The sequence below is a fragment of the Nelusetta ayraudi genome, unplaced genomic scaffold (genome assembly GCF_046127955.1).
Source record: "Nelusetta ayraudi isolate G7.1 ecotype Tasmania unplaced genomic scaffold, CSIRO-AGI_Nayr_v1 ptg000053l, whole genome shotgun sequence".
NCBI classification, from domain to species: Eukaryota; Metazoa; Chordata; class Actinopteri; order Tetraodontiformes; family Monacanthidae; genus Nelusetta; species Nelusetta ayraudi.
In genome coordinates this window covers 5,919,151-5,936,878 of record NW_027466103.1, presented here as the reverse complement: position 1 = coordinate 5,936,878, position 17,728 = coordinate 5,919,151, and the positions used below count along the sequence as shown (strand labels likewise).

Genomic DNA, 17,728 nt, shown 5'->3' with positions numbered 1-17,728 from the left:
TGCCCACCGCTGGCTGCCCCATATGTTTGGGCAGCACACAAGGTGGTTTCTCGGATACTGTGGTTGCTAATTATAAATTTAATTTGCATTTTAATTAGAATGGCGGAAAATTAAAGCCTGCCAGCTGGAGAATTTCAAAATGCTTTCCCTCCCTCCTTTTTTTCCCCCTTTCTCCCCCTTTTTTTCCTTGGCTGGTTTCGGCCGAGCGCGACTCTGTTTGTCTTCTCATCGTGGGACAGTGTGCGCTGATGCTCCTGAGTCAGTCACTCTGGTTTCTTTTTCTTTTTTTATCTTAGAACTGTGTTTGCAAAGTTTTTGAAATGCGTGGGGAGCATTAGCACAAGCGCCAATCACAGAGGGATGTGCTTTTCCTGCTGATGATGTTTTGAAGGTCTTTCTTCTTCTTCTTCTCCTTCCTCTCAGTAGTTTGACAATTAAGACAAGGTTCCAAACCCCTGTCGTGGAGCCCGATTGATGTACCTCCTTAAACTGGCTGGGAAGTGAGCGATCGCCATGCGCGTGGGCCGATAATGCCATTCAGTTTCGGTTATTATTTTCCATTCTCCATAATTCGTCCCGTTGCCGCCATTGTTCCCTCATGGTCACTCTCATTGCCTCTTTCACCTCCCACCGACGTCCTTGCTCGGTAATTGTCATTAATTGATTGACAGCTCTGATGGACCTGAGTAACCCCCAGTTCTAGTCTCATGTCTGCGTCTTAAATGAGAGCACACATGCATTGACCTTGCCCGCCCATCAGCTGTCAGGCTACGTGAAGGCAATCCCGGGGACGCCTCACCTGGACAAAGTTGGACGGCGCTAAACGATTGCGATCGGTTTGCGAGTCACGTCGTGTTCATGGTTGAGGCTGGTTAGATAGTTTGTTTAATCTGCTAATATGGAAATGGCATTCCCAGTGTGCATCCTTTAATTAAAATTCCACTTGGATGTTTTTCTTTGCTCATATTTTAGTCACATTCTCTTTTATTTGCTTTCTTTTGTGCAGTTTTTAACCCATTTGTGGCGGTAATTGCGTGTGTTTTGGCATGTGAGTTTTTAAATTCCTGTTTTAAAAAAGCCAGTCAATCGAAAGAAATAAATGTCATAAATGTAATTTTTGTCTTCGTTATTTTCGATCATTATTATTATTTAATTTTCCTGTGGGGAAACAGGCAAGTATTTTTAAATGACCATAAACATTTACAGTTTCCAGCAGACTTCTCCACCCCTCCATGTCGGCTCAATATAGGCTGCATGTATTTATTTACACGTGTGTATTTTCCCTCCTATAACGCTCCATACTGCATGCAGCGTGTCCCAGGAACACGCCACGTCTGACATTCTTCCAGGTTGTTTTGCTTTGGGAGGCTGCCAGCCCCAGTTTTGCACCTCTTTGCAGGCCCAGTTTGATGTGGTGTGAATAACATTCAGACATACACACACGCCCTCATTAGCATTCATTCAGGGAGGCAATGCAGGACGCCCTCCCTGCTCCGAGGGTGGCATTTTGGCAAGGGCCAAATACACCTGGCAAAAAATCTCTGTCTTTATCCAGCCCATCATGTTCCACGCCTTTCCGTCGTGCTCCCCGAAAACAGCCTTTGTCTCTCATCCCAAAACATCTTTTTTGTGCGAGCTGATCGCCGTGGATTCATTAATTTATGCCATATTACGGGAGGCAACACTTGCGGCCTCGAATGGCATCGAAACACCGGGCAAAAAAACGCAAGTTGTGTCAAACACCATGTAGTGAGGGTCGTCTCTGGACGGTTGTTTAAATTTAGGGGGTTGGTGGGGGTGGGCTGGAGGGGGCAAGCACGGTGGAGCAGTTCACTCGGTGACCCTCAGAAGTCTGGCATGCTGCACCTTCTCCCTCCAAGGCATGAATCCATCAGCCTTAGTCTGGAGCAACAGTGGCCATGTGGGGGAGAAAAAAAGGAGAGAAAAAAACTTGGCAAGGGGACGTCTCACATTCTCCAGATCTGAATGTGCAAACTGCTGCGTCCGTTTCTCTCTAGAACAATCGCTGTATCTCACCACTGATGCTGAATTCTGGTGACTGATAACCGACATTGGTGTATTTCATAGGGGCGAGCCCACAAACATTTTGATGTCACACAAACATGACGTTAATGTCGCCCTAATGTAGCAAAGTGAAGCTAGGATGCCTGGTAAATAACATTCCTGTAGCTGGACTACAGTCCCGGCGGCTGGCTACCAAAGGCTCCTTTTTGGTTGGTCTCGTCGATTGTCAAATATTTGAGCGTATGAAGTGGTGTGATGAGGTGCAGAGACAGATATTTGAAGGGATTTTAACTCATTTGAGCAATTACATGCTTAACTGGCCCAAGATAATCTGTCATCCAAAGGCTCTCCCTCTCCTTTCCGATCCTCCACTCTCTCATACCCTCCTACGTGGAACAAGAGAAGCGCAGAATAGTGGGATTTAGCAGCACAAAAGCTCACCCTGAATGGAATGAAGGCCTTGGAGAAATTAATTGCTTCTAACAAACAGCATGACTGCTAGCATGTTTTGTGTGCCATTCTTATCTGCCTCCAGAGGTAGAGGGGTGGGCGACAGGTCTGGAAAAGGGCGAACTTACAAGCCCAGGAAAGGAGGCTGTGTGCTTCTCTTTTTTTGTTTTCTTTCTTAAAACTAAATAGCCGCAGCTTAATGCAGCCCATTTGTAAAAGTATGCGTTGTTTACAGCTGCCGTGTTTATGGGTTTTGCATCTGAAAGGAAGGTTTGAGATCAAGGAAGCAAAATAGTCTTTGCAAATCAAATCAAATCAAATAATGAATGAGGATTCTAATTCCCCTATATTTTTCTTTAAGAGAAGAAAATGCATGTTTGGACCTTCATCTTTTATATCTTGAAATATTTTATTGTATGTATTTCTCATCTATTGAGAAGCATAGTTAAAGGGAAATCACTTAAAAGAAAATATTGCTGCACATGCTAAAAAAAAAACATCTTTTATAAAAGAAAATAACATCTACATCATGTATTTCCAACTATGATAAAAACAAACCATCCATACCAGGTAATTAACTGTGTATATTTGGAGAGGGTTGGCTGTGGCAGTTATGGGATTCGGTTGTGTGTGTGTGTGTGTGTGTGTGTGTGTGTGTGTGTGTGTGTGTGTGTGTGTGTGTTGCCCCAGTTCTGTTCACTGCTTGCTCCCTCTCCCACATGTCACCATTCTGTCTCCCATCAGCAGCATGGCATGTATCATCCGCCACAGACGCCGCCGCGGCCGCCTACAAAGGCAGGCTGGAGGACGCACAAAGGCATTTGCATTTCTGCATCTCATTACGCCTCATAATTGCGCGCTAGTGTAAGCCGCCCCGCTCGCCATTATCTTGCGTAATTTTTATCTGTGACGTCTGAAACGTGCGCTTAAATGTCAGTTATTGACTGCAAAAAAGAGTGAGGTGGAAAAAAAAAAAAAAAGTAGTGACCTTCTTGGAGTTGTGGCTCTCTCCCCATCTCCGCCTGGCTGTCGCTGCTCTCACCTGCTGCCCGTGCAGTGTTGTGTGCTATGTTGACTAACTAGTCAGCTTATCGCTGTTAATAATGTTGCTTGAGCAAATAATGCGCTTCGTCAGCACCTTTTTTTCCCCAAGACCTCATTAAAAAGCAGCTTTAATAAAGAACATGTTCCAAACAGTGACACCCTGTAAATAAAACTGCTGTTTGGGAAACTGATCTCGACCTGTATTTAATTAATGCAACGATATGATATCAATAATAATAACTATATTAGTCATCCTCACTGTTTTTTGTCTGTGTAGTGAAAAGTTTATATCTTTTCTGATGCCACAATGCTAAAAAAAAAAAAAATTCCCTTTATTTCCCAGTGAGTTTCTAGATAGATTGCCTGTAAGTGCTGATGAGGGCCCAATATGTTGGGGAAAAAAACAGAGATGAATTCCTTGTCACCATTTACAAAAAATGGGAAAGAGGAATATTTGACAAGTACATTTTCCCAATATCTTTTTTTTTCTCTCTCTCTCTTTTTTTTTTTTTTTAACAAAATTGGAGTACCAGTGTTGACTGACACCACAGCAGTAGGAATTGGATGGAAAGAAGTGACAAAGTGTAAATTAAATTCAGCTCCCTCCCAGAAAAATCCACTAAAATTTCCAGCATTTCCATGTAGTGGCAGGCAAAACATTCTTCCACGAGCGGCACTGTTTGTGAGGCACATGGTGTCAGTCCTGCAGTCCTTCAAAGGGAAAAAGCACTTTGTGTTGAGTGATAATGAATTTCTGAGGACCCCATAATATATAAAAAAAAACAGACAAACTTTACGCACAAAACCTGTACCTCCAACATCAAGTTTACGTGTAGTCAGTGCATAAAAACAAAAAAAAATCTTTGATTTTTCTTAATTGTACTTACATTTATGTTCAAACAAGCAATCAATTTTGTTTGCATGCTCCTTTAATATCCCCAACTATCCTCACAATGGTTCCACCTCCGAGATGGAGAATGCGCTCGTTTCTTTATTTTATTGTTCCCTCAACATGAGAGGATGTTTTGACTCGGTGTTGATGATAAAGTGCAAGGAAATATACAGCGAGTGCGCACGCGGCAGAACGAGCGGCCGTGTAATGAGCTGACAACCGCAGGAACCACCATCTTCAAGAGTTTATCAAACTACTTGCACCTTCTAATTAAAGGCTGCACAACCCACCAGGATACATTTACATTTGATTTGATCTGGAGCAGAAAATCTCCCTATTAGCATCCTCCTCCCCGTGAATATGACAGTAATTGCAGTCTCACTCTGTTCCTGTTGTCCTTCTCTCGTTGAACACATTTAGCAAATTTAGCTCGTACTGTAGGTTATTATTCTGCCGCGCAGCCCTGGGAATCAAATAAATCACTTAGGTTATCTTATTAATTAAGTCAAAATAAATGCGCCAGCGCCAATTTATTCCTCTCCAAATACCATGGGATCTCCCACCGTAACTAATGGCACAGTCTGACATTTCATAGTCATATTAACAAATAACCTGAAGTAATTCATTTAGATTTTTCTAATTAAGGGATCATTTCTTGCGCTCGCCTTATAGAATATATACATATGGATTCAGATGGTAAGTTAGGCAGAAAGGATGGTGTTTTGCCATGGGTTTTGTGGATTGGAAATCCTATCTACTGTCTCTTGATGCAGTTAGAAAAATCTAAAAGTTTACTTTCAAAGCAGTAAAAAAAAAACTCCTGTCATAACAATCATTCTATTAATGACTGCTAGCGTGTCTTTAGCCTGACGAGGAGCTCCGGCTGTCAATGAGAAACTCATCTTTTATTTCTTTTGTGTTTTCAGAATATGTGCAAAAAAAACAACCTTCGTTTGTGACATCACAAAGGGGCACTCAACTTACTTACTCACCTCACTTGTTCCTATAAAGCCTTTTGATGTGCACAAACAGGGATTTTGTTCTGTTTATTTATTTTTATGGAAACGGCAAAATCCATTACAACTTCCTCTAATTTGCTATGAAATTTGGACCCATTCAAATAAAAATCCATGTTAACAGGCTAGTATTGCTTTCGTACCTTGATTTTGACTAATGTGGCTGCAGACTTCATCGCTGGGTGAGGCTGTGACATCAGCTGTCAGGTGCTACATGTTTTCACGGCACGTGAGGTGGCATCGGAACTGAGGAAGAGCAAAATTCTAATACTGGCCTGTTAATACCAAAGGTTAACCATGATTATAAGGACAAAATAAACCTCTTCGCATGATGAAATTGGATGCTCGCTAGGAGGAAGCTGCTTGTTTTTGCCTGAGCATGCCAACAGAGGGCCCATCCTTTAGTTAATAATCAACTTGTCGAAGATCTGAATGTTGGTAGAATTTGAGCCCTTAGAAATTTCAGACGAATTCTAGTTAATTGTATAACAAGCTCCATTGTCAGTGTTGGGTTTTTGTCAGGGGTGGATTTTTCAGTTTCTTTTCTGGTAAGTGTGATAGTTATTTTTGCAAGTGCCCTCCCACACAGCCCAGAGCGTGCGGCAAGGCCAACTCCATAACCCAGGCATATGAGAGTGGTGGACCTCCACGCCCCTGCCCTCACCCGCGCCTCGGGCCCTCAGCGGAATAACGCTCGATCCATAGCTCTCCAGTCTCTGTCCAACGTCTCCCTTTTTATGGCCGCTGGGCATGCGAAGACCCCGAGCCAGCCGAGCTTATCTGACCCTAACCTTGGCGTATGGTGACCTTGACCCGCACCTCACCCCGTCCTCATCCTCAGGGCTACATCTGTTCCTTTCCCTGGGACACCCAAGTAGTTAGCGATATTGAAACATCACCTTGGGGCTCCATTTGTTTCCTCTGGAGAGGTCAGCGAGGGGCTGTCATTAGGAGTGAACTTGATCCCACTCCGCTCTGCCATAAATTGGTCCGCGTATATGCAAGGGCCGAGCGCGCTGTAAATAATGAGCGTGTAATGCCGAACATGAAACCGAATCGCAGCGCGGACACCATACACTCTTTCCTTTTCGTATTGTATGAATTCATGTGTTCGCAGTCAATTACTTCCTGGTGAGAGAGGAAAACAAGACAGTGAGAGAACAGAGACGATGGTGAACTGCACCAGTTGCTCGTGCTGGTTTTTTTGCTTTGTTTTTTTTGTTTGTTTTTTTGACACCCACATCAAAATATTTTGCGAAAAACTGCGCTCGACATCGAAATTTCTCTTCACAGCACAGCCGCTTTAAATGCAAATTAATCACCAAATAAAGCCGCCGCTGTGCCAGCCTCACGCTTGTTTTAGTCGCTGTCATCTCGTTGTTTTTTTTCTTTCTCCCAGGATGATATCTCGGTTGCGATGCCCTTTTATTATTTTTTGCTTAATGTTTCAGCTGTGGGTGCATTTGATGACCTTTCTATGATTCCCCCAGTATTCTCTTTGGCAGAGACACGCAGCACCTTAGAAAACAGAGCTTCTATTAATATTAATGAACATTAACTGACAGTGACATGTTTTCATCGGCTATTAATTAAATCATTCTGCCATCTACTGATGGCAAACCAGAAGCATTGAAGGCCAAATTTTGCATGAAAATGCATCGCAAACATTAATTGATTTGATTGGAAACTCTGCACATGAAAATACACATTTGCCAGGATTCTCATCCACCAGTTGAGTGGGTTGCAGTAAGTTGCCTGTTTTTTCAGTCAGAGGACGTTCTACCGCCAATGTTATGGCTAACGCTAATTCAAGGAAACATCTTCATCGGTCCTCACGACTTGCTCCACTCCCACTCTCAGTTTATCTTCTTTGAGTGGAACGTGGAAGATGATAAAGTTTCTAATATTATACATTTTGTATTAGTTATTTTTGAGCACACCACTACATGTCCAGCTCATTCAAGTGTTATTTTCTTGCTTGGTTTTATTCACGCTACTCTACTAAAGTATTTTGGGAACTGCTGTGAAGGGTCATGTTTCCTTCTAGGCCCTGGTTGGACACGACACGCTACATTAAAGATGCCCACCGTATACCTTTTGAATAGTCCATTAATAAGCATGCGTGCGAGGAATAAAAGGGGGAGACAGACGGCTTTCCTTGCAGTATTGTGTTCACTAAGCAAGTGAAAGTGTGTTTGCCTTGTCTTCCAGTCTCATGGTATCATATCACACAGGGAGTCAAGGGGGAGGCTAAAGGTTACAACTGTGAAACATGGCATTGATCCCAACACCTGAGAGCATCCAACTATCCATTTCCCACTGTCTCCATTTTCTTGATCTTTGTAACTCAACCAGCTGCTTTAATTGTCTTTGGATTGCAAACAAACAAGTTAATGTCTATCTTGTGTGTTATCAATGACCAAAGTAAAGGGACAGAATGTTCTTTTTTTTCTTCCTTTTTTTGTTTTTCCATTACATTGGCCCAGAAGCAAGGCTCAAAAAACAAAGGTGTTGTCGAGCGCTGTTTGCTCTGCATATCATAAATCAGACCTAACTGACATTTTTTTTTCTTTTTTTTAAGAAGAATGAATATCCACCCACTCTCTGTGGAAGGGCCATGGTATTTGTATGGTCAATGTGACCTTTCTCCATACCCTCTCAGATTAGGTGTACGACATAGAAAATTGCGCTCTTGCAGCGGTCCATAAATCATACCGGGCCTCTTTTTTTTTTTTTTCCTTTAAAGAGGTATGTAAATACCAGTATACCAGCTAGGTAAACAACACTAACCCTGATACAAATGGCTCGAAAATTGAAGAAAAGCACCTTATTTTTCAGCTGAAATTGCTTTTGAAATCCAGTTCTGGCACACGGGATGAAGGAGCCATGAAATGATTTGTGCTGGGGGAATAGAAATGGGTTGATGATAACCACACTCGACACAGTTCCTGTGCTGGGGAGTTCGAGCAATGATCAAAGATATCATTGTTGCACATTATTTCCCCCCATGGAGACCCCCAAATGCATCTCTATCTGAAGTGACATCCACCCGCGTGCACTCCAGAGTATATTTCGTTTTAGGGGACAAAGGCCCTCCGCCACATTGGTTCCGAGCTTAACCAGTCAGTCCCGCCAAACAGGCCCGAAGAAAACATGCGTTAAACATTGGCTAAGGCGGTGAAGACATGGAGGCGATTCCATTTGCAATATGCACACACGGTGGTTTGTCCTTGCATCAAGCAGCAGAAGTGGAAACATAATAACCTCCAGTTCATTGCAGAGTTTTGCAGACTATAGATTTACAGCAAATGCGCAGTCCTTATCTCTTCAGAGCGTGACCTTTCCTATAGTCAACTGTCGACAAAAGGACATTCTTGCAGCCCAGTCTGCTCAGCAAGCATAATGAGCCGTCCAGCCTTTTGGCTAGACTGCCACTGCCTTAAAGCCAAAAACATGGTCGCTGCAGAATGCGGCGTTAACGTGTCCCAGAATTTGTTCCCATGTCTCTTCCCGACCATCTTTCCGCGGCCCTTTTTTTTGGCAACTTATCAACACCTGCAGTCCTGCACACTGAGTCTCAAGGAGAGCCGCGGGGCACAACCCAAGGCAGCTAATTCCCAACATCTGGTACAAGCCTGTGCTGTCCGTCGCTATCGCCGCGATCGTGGTATCGCCGCGGCCGACGCCGCTTGGCAGCTTGTGCCATCAGACTGCTGAAGAATCACCCCCATCGTGTTCTAAAGCAGAGCGGGCGGGAAGCAAACTGTTTCATTTCAGCATGGTGGACCATTGAAGCCTGCAGTAGATCCCCCTGTTATCTAATCAAACAGCACTGGTCAGTTATGATGCCAACTCCTAAATCCACAGCCGTCTGTAAAGCCGTGGGGGGAGATTAACCGCTACAGTGCCAATGTCCTACATTCAAAGACTTCCTCTTAAGATCTCTTTTCCTGGAAAGTACAGTTATCCATACAAGCAAACACAGACAGATATACAAAGACGTGCGGCCTTAAAGTAAGAGTCCTTCATGCTGTAATGGGGCTATCACAAAGACCACACAGCTTGCATTTTGGAAGAAGACTCGATGCTTTGCGAAACCCTCTTTGTCTGAGGCCATCAGAATATCTCAAAGGCTTGATCCTCAGCCATCCCATAATTGTAGAATGTGTTAGCATATAGGTGCTGCCTCATGTTTTCAGAATCCACCTTGGATGATGGCTGTGGTGGTGGTGGTGGTGGTGGTGGCGGTGGCAGGGACTAGGAGTGACCCAAGACCGTCATCTATGCCTTGACAATAGATTCTACTGAGTAAGACCTAGTAGGGCAGCGCTGTCTGTGGTTAACCTGCTGTGTGCGTGCACGTTATTACAACCCAAGAAGCAGAGGCTCCCATGCAGCAGGCAAATGTGCTCAGGCCCCCCACCCCCTTTTTTCCCCCCTTTTTTTTAATATTAATATCACAGTCTGGCGCGGCAGTAATGATATTAGGGAGCTGACGAAATTCTCCACCCAGCTGGACATGTTAATTGAGAAGCCACAATTTAAGGCAGAGTTCACATTGGTGCAGATGGTGGGACAATGCAAGATGGCAGAGTTAGGTCAGTGTCACTTCCAGGCTATACCTTAATGGCAGTAATTTTTTTTCTCCCCTTTTCTCCCCCAGGTTTGACACGTGCTAGTCCCTCAGGCCCGCAGCAGTCACAGGCTGGTCTCTTTAGCGTAAGTGCCCTTGATAGAGGAGCACAGGAGCTGATGAAAATCAGAACATTTTAGTCGTGCAGGCTTTTGTGTCATTGCTGCGGAGAGAGATGGGGGTGACGGTAGAACTCCATTTGGAATTATTTTGATAAAAAAAAAAAAAAAAAAAAAACGTGTGTTCTGTCTCACGTGTACAAATGGCCTAAAAGTCACAGTGACAGTCTGACATGCAGTCAAATGAACTGAATGAAATGGCTGCACCTCAATAGTATTTGTATATGTATATATACATATGCATCTATCATTTTTTTATAATTTCTAAAAATGGTAATGCACTGTAGGGATGTTTAAATTCTGAATCCAAATGAGACACATTAAACAGCAGGACACGGTGAAATAAAGATGCCGAGCGAAGGTGTCGACCTGCAGAGGAGCCTGACAGATGGGTGCGTCCGTGGCGAGATGGATACTGTCGCTGTGCACGTCCACATCAAATTTGAGTACTGCCTCCTCTCCCCCACTCCATCCTGCTGTACACCGGAAAGCAGGTGTCTGCTTAATAATTTGGTCAAAGATCAGTGAGTTAAAGGTTGAGGCCAGGGGCAGAGAGGGCCGGGGTCATCCTGGTGGTACGGAGGTGGTGAGACATGATCTCCTCAAGTCTGGAGCAGCCAAACCCCAAGGTCATCCATTAGTGCTCTGGCCCATTGGTGCTGGAAGACCCACAATAAATTTACTGTGCACCCTTAACCCTTTTAATACTCACCATGACCCAGATGAGGAGATCAGCTCCCTCGGGGAGGGGCACATTACATTATTAGCACTGTGCATCCATTGACAGCTATTATATTCTAACAGTGTATTATGGGTGACTTCATACTGTAAATACTTCAACAAAAATCCCAGAGAACGTCGTGAATTACAATGATTAAAAACGTGGGGGAAAAAATCTGTGTTCCAGTGCGGTGTAATTTAACAAGTTAAATTGCCTCAATGAGCCCGCTCCCGACTTGTGTTGATAATAACGCGAGATTGCATCTTTAATTTAAATTGCCGCTGATATTTTATTAGCCGAAATCACTCTCGCGGCCATGTGTGATCACTTTAAAAACGTGGAAGTGATAGTGTCGGCGACTGGCCAAGTTTTCGGATTGGGGGGGTGCGAACATCTGAGTTATGACTGATCGTTATCTGCTCTTTCAAACAATGAACGGCTTATCTGCGCAGAACGCGGCGGATTTTTCCATTCTTACAAGGAAAGGTGAGGCTGCAGGGAAGGAGGAGAGTGAAATGTCAACAGTGTCAACCACTCCCTTTAAATAGGACTCTCCTATGATCCCTTGCTACCGTGCTCGGTCAAACCTTTCCAGGTGTCAAGACAGGGCGTCAGAGAAAGAAATTAAAGTGACACAGTGTTGACAGGAAGAAAAGACATTCCAGTTTTCACCCCTCTCAGGACAATGAGGGAGCCGTCACCTCCGCTCAGACACTGGCACTAATGAATCAAGCAACACCTTAACTTGTGCAGTGCAGGGGACTTTTGGCTGGGGGGCACACACAGAGTGTCATTGATAATGGGATCCTGTGCTGGACTGCCGTTGATTCCGTGTCGGCTGCAACCTCTCCCATGGCCTGTCATTTTGACACAGCTTAATTTTGCCCCGCTCCCATGAAGAAATCCTGTTAGAGGGTGTCGCACGAGTGTGAGGTCTTCATCTGCTCCAGCTGCCCGGCCTGCTTGCGAGTGCGAGGCCATCGCGGCGGTTTCGAAAAATGCAAAGTCCGTCCAGCTGGATTTTTTTAAAGCGCTGCTTGAAATACCAGCTTTTAGTTCACATTCGTTCACCTTGGCCAAGGCAAAATATTTATTATTTTGCATTGAATGGATGTCTAATGACCTTTACTAACCAGTTAGCCACTGATGTTGAGGATGCTACAACTCTGCTGGCTGCCTGCTGGGAAAAACATGTCACTATGAAATCATGGACAATCATCAAATATGTTCTTGATTACAACTAAGAGAAATAGCAATGCAATAATTTGTATTTTCAGTTTTGTTTGCATTAATTTACTGTATTATAATATACCTTGATAGGTGTTAATAGAAGTCATTCACAGTCAAGGGGGTGTTGCATTAGGTTGGGAAACCAATTAAATGCTCAGTGCACTGACCTGAAAGAGACCCAAAGATGCCAGATTACATTGGTCCGTGGCAACAACATCAAAAACCCTAAAATTAATTCTAAAACTCAGTGGAAAGAAAACTACAAAATAAACTAAATTTATTTATACGATTTCCAACCTGTTTGGGTCCCAAGAAAGGCCTCCATTTGCTGCAAGTACGACAATACTGTTTTTTGTAAATGTACAGTACATATAAAAATTTGTTTTTCAATGTAATATCCCAAACAGGATTTTTTTTCTGTTTAAGCAAAAATTGTAAATTAAAGGGGGGAAAAAATACAGGACTGGTGGATTTATTTTACAGATAAAAATATATAAAGATAAACATTTCCAAAGATTTCCTTTATTCTGTTTTTACTTCCGAGTCTGTGGCAGTCTGGCTAATCAAACACTGGATAACAAGACACCATCAGTGCACAGAAGCCACCACCCTCAGTATATGGATACCGTCATGAGAGGGATCATAAAATTCATCCGTTTTCTATCAGTGCTTAATTTGCAGTTTTTCTTTTTCTGTCAGTCCAACTTCTCTCACCACTTCTCCATCTTAAGCTGTCATCCATTTCTCCCCCGAGCAGACGTGCACACACACACACACACACACACACTAACATCCCCCAACATGCAGGGCTGGTGGCTCCATTGTGTGACCTGTTCTCACACTGTTCCATCGGCACATCGCGCAGCCAGCCTTTCACAGCAGCAATTCAGCAGCAACAATCACACGCTCACGCCTTTAAAAAAAAAAAAAAGAAGAAGAAGAAAAAAAAAAGACCTCTTGCTCCCTTTGCCAACCAATTAAGAGCCATCTGGGCTTGGAAGCCGTAAGAAGAAGGCCCTTGCAAAACCATAACTATTTTCATAATTCAGCGATACATGTTTGATGAGGAGACTCAAAGTGTTGTTGTTTTTTTTTTTTGAGAAACACAAACGCTGTTTCTCGCTTGACGTCTTTGGCTCCGTGGGAAGCGATTCATTTGAAAAATATGGATGGTGCGCTAATCAATATTTTCTTAATTTGGCAGAGCCCGTGGAGGGCGCTGCACGCTTGAAAAAACAAAACAAAACAAAACAAAAAAAACAGCGCAGAGCCAGCCACAGCTTTTGAAGCTGCCTCGCAAGTGTGTGATTCCCGCTGAACTTGAGGTCATAGATTCCCAGTGGCTACCTAGGGCAGGGAATGGAGAGCAGCAGGGTTCAGTCCTTGGGTCAGTGGCGCTTCAGAAGTGACTGGCCAGCTTTGTCCCAGGAGGGATGATAGTGACAGATTCACTGGTGTTTTCTCATGGTCCAGTGAACCCTGCAGCAAAGACTCCAACTTAGAGCCTGCTGCAGAACGAGGGAGCAGCACTCCTCTCATCTCCAGTTCACACAAACTCCAAAAAGCGGGGGGGTGGGGGCATCTGGACGGGATCCAGGATGCCTTGAGATCCACAGAATCCAGCCACAACCTCACGGTGGCACTGCCCAGCCTCATTTCATGATGCGTACGTGGCGGCACTTTGTTTTCCCCCCCCATTGTGCAGATGCGTTGAACTAGCGCGTTGTCAAGTAGGCTTTATAAGGTGACGCAATATGAATGGGAACTCCACCCTGTTTCCACCCCACCCACTCCTTGTCCAATCCAACTCAGTTAAAAGGCTTACTTACCCCTCATCAAAATGGCAAAGCCCACTGGCATGGTATGTCCCAGCTGTGGCCTTGGCGCGCTGCTTCCCTTCTCCCGTACATTGTTCTGGGCAGCACATCCAAGAGCTCGTGCTGTGTTATGTACTTAACGGAGGTCAGGGTTGTCATTATCTGGGTCTTGTTGGCACTAAGGCTTCCTCTGATGATCGGACTCCCTTTCAGACCTGCAGCTTTTAGCACTCCCTAAGAGCTAACCTCTGTGAAGACCAGGCGATCGACCACCTACAAATCTCGCCCAGGGCTGCCGGTGCTGTGTTGTGTTCAAAGGCGTGCGGCTTTATGACACTTGTGTCACATTTGCGCTGTTTGCCCAGATGCTGCTAGATGCACCTCTGATCTTGTTTGGTGCCGTGTGTGGGGTTTATGTGTGCAGACAGGGGATGTATGTTTGGTTGTTCTTTGCACGGCGGCCTCTGATGGCCCCCAGGGGCCCCAGAGAACCCCGGAGCCCCCCGCAAGCCCCCGCAACCCCGTCACCTACAAGCACGTCACAAGCCTGCTCTTGGGTTGAAATTCAATGAGAAAATTAGCACACAATCCTGATGCATTTTTGTTTTTTTTTTGTTTCTTTTGTTTCTTTTTGTATAACGGATCGTTTCAAAATTTTTCACAAAAGCCTGTACAGCCACAACACGATTGTCATTTATTTGAAAAGAAGAAGAAGAAGAAGAGCACCAGGGGATAAGTGTTTGTGAAGGTTTTCGCTTTTCTTCCTCCATGCAAACACTCGTTTTCGTTAGTGAAACACTCACTAATTTGTACGAACCCCATGCTGTTGCCCAGTACGGAATCTTTTTTTTTTTTTTTTATCATAATATACTGCATATTGAAAAGATATGTATCTCCCCCTATGCCTCTGTTGTTCTCTTGTTCCCTTGGTCTTTCTGTGCCTTGCAAACACACAGCACAACGTGCACACAACCAGACGTGCACAACTCCTCTTAAAGCCGACTCCCCTCCTCCCCCCCCATAGCAATTTTGTCAGAAGTTGACAATGTCTTGATTTAGTTGTCTGGCTGTTCCGGCCAGTTTTCCCTGCTGCGCTAATGTGAACAGGACATCCTGCTGGGCACCAAAGAATGCCACTTCACGGCAGCCGCATAGCTGGCAGCTTTTATTTATAGCGCGACCGAAATGAATGGGTATTAGTGTCCAAACATTTCACCATGCTCCTGCAGCCACACACAAAAGCCACTGATTTCCAGCAAATCTGCACTTATTTTATCCAAGAAGACTAAAGCTAGGAGCTAGGAAGAGGGAGAGAAACACACACACACACCCGCACACACACACACACACACACACACACACAGAAGGAGAGAGAGGGAGAGGCAGAGAGAGAAAACATTTATAATGACTTAAAAGACCTCAAAAGAAGAATAGGAGTTGCGTTTGAAAAGGATTTACGAGACAGAAATCGAAAAACGGAGGGAAAAAATGGCCCCTCTATTCCGCTGCATTTTTGTCAGGGTTGAAAATGGAAAATACCTATATCGCTAAAATGACTCAACTTAAGTGCTTGTGCACTTGCTGCACAATCACCCTGTTGTCGGCCGCTCTGTTTTGCCCAGCGGTAGCTTTGTATTTCACGCCGGCGTCTCGCCAAAAAGGAAAAAAGAAAAAAGAAAAAAAACATTTTTATCATCTCTCAAATTGTCGTTTTAAAGTGTCTCCACAAATGACTCTTGCCGCCGTTGCGGGCCATCCAGGCTGCCTACTGTCTTGTTAACCTACGAATTTTAAGTGGGCAGTTCCTATTAGATTGCAGCGGTGCCGCTGACTCCTCTTGGCTCTGCTGCGGGGAGCAGGCCGAGGCGGAGTGCTCTCCTGAACCCCGGTGCTGCACTTTGCTGGGTCCCCGTGTCCAGGACCTCATCAGTGCATCGTCCGCCTGTCCCCGTGTCCCTGCCACTCACCTCGCTGCTCTTCATCTGTCGTCCCTGCCCTTCTGCAAACACACTCTGCTGACATTTTGAAAAACTCTGGCATTCACCCGCAATATGGATTTTTGTTGATTATAGCTTTCTGTCAGCTGAAGATTGCACGTATTATTGACTTTGCAATCCCATGACTATTTGCACTGCTTGTACCTCCCCTCGGCGTCGCGGCCGAGTCCGGCAATAATATGCAGTCGGGTTTTTCTCATAACCCCTTTTCATTATGCTGTCTTTGTTTCATATTCCTCATTTTTTTTCTAATATATTTTCTTAATCCCCCCTGGCCGCGACCCTTCCTTTATGCCACCAGAGATCAGAGTTTCTGCAAAGCTTCGGTCACTGATGTCATTAAGATTGGGATCCGATACACTAGATGTCCATTGGTTAAATGCCCCTGGCCTGAACTCCCCATTGTCCCTTAATTCCAAGCGGCAGCTCTGTTTCACTTGCTGCATAATAGCCCATAGGTTAAAGTTCTGCTGCTTTTGCTTTGAATTTACATCTTTCACAGGCTCCAGTCTCTTGTTCCGAGCTGGCATTTTCTTTTTTTTACCCCCCACACCACCCCACCAACCCCCTTTCATTTCTAGCGGTGCCTCATTGCCTGAAGCCAGCGTGGCTGCATGCGCCGTGGCTTTCCTGACAATCTCCCACATCCAGGCATCTTTTGGAGGGTCAGAGGGGAGTAACTTGACTTAACAGGTCAACGTAAGTGGGCTCCGCCCTGCTCCAGAGGGGAAGCAATGGAGCCCTCCATTAGGAGGTGACCTCCACGTTGCACTGGTGTGGCCCCAGCCAGGGTATCACATGGCTCTGCCTGAGACAGTCTGCTCATTAAAGCCTGCTGCCCGTAGCGGGATTAGGCCTTTTCATGGTTTATCCTCTACTCTGACAACTGACAATGGGCGAGGATAGCTGCTTCAAATGGAGTGTGCATATGAATCATGGAATTATAATTGCTCTTTCATGATGAGAATATTGGAAAATCTATCCGCACGCACAATGCAAAGAATTAATTGGGGTCTGTTTTCAAGGGCACATTGCTACACTAGATGAGCCGGAGAAAACGGGAAGGGTGGTAATGAGGCATTGCCAGTGCAGCGCGGCACCTGTGCACACACACACACACACACACTCTGGCATACCTTTTGCTTGTAACCTTTACCCGCTATGGTACTTTTACTCAAAGTTTCGCTGCACTTAATTCACAATGGGAGACCCTGTTTGCTTTTGTTGTGATGTTTTCATAAAGCAACCCCATTAAGAGTGCTGGCCCGAACCCACGACCCAGCGCTGGCTTTTTAAGTTTTTTTTTTTCCCCCCTCCTCGCAGGGCTGCGGAAGACCGAAGCCCGAGCGGGAGTCTTAAGATGACACCGGCTCTCGAGGCGTGTGGGAGGAAGCGAACCGGTCGTGGTGAGGCACCGCAGCCGCTATCTAGCAGCGAGCCGAGCCCCAGCCGGGCTTCCTATTTACGCCACCACTCTGTCTGTTTTCATTATTCATATTTCATGCGGCAGCCTGGCATGAAAGGGAGTTATTTCCTTCATGGTGGAGGGCAGGTTACGGCTGGCGCTCGGGTCGCCAGGCTCACAACAAGATGGGGCGGGGGGGTTGGGGGGGGTTCTGGATTCAAAGCATCAAAACAGCGTGCACACAAACAGAGAAAAAATATTTCCCCTGAGAGCGTAATGCTCGCGCTTCTGTGGTTATCCGATGCATGTAGCTGTCGACAAATGTGGAATTAAAAAACAAACAAAAAAAACAAACTCAAAAAAAATTCATCCTGAAGGT

At 44.9% G+C, this 17,728-nt stretch overlaps 1 long non-coding RNA gene across 1 annotated transcript in view; it reads left to right on the top strand.

Moving 5' to 3' along the window:
* LOC142896509 (uncharacterized) overlaps positions 1-17,513 on the top strand; it is a 54,718-nt gene extending 37,205 nt beyond the window's left edge. The window contains exon 3 of the long non-coding RNA XR_012928363.1: positions 17,268-17,513. This is a non-coding gene — a long non-coding RNA (uncharacterized LOC142896509). The remainder of the gene's footprint in view (positions 1-17,267) is intronic.
* The last annotated feature ends 215 nt before the right edge of the window (positions 17,514-17,728 follow it).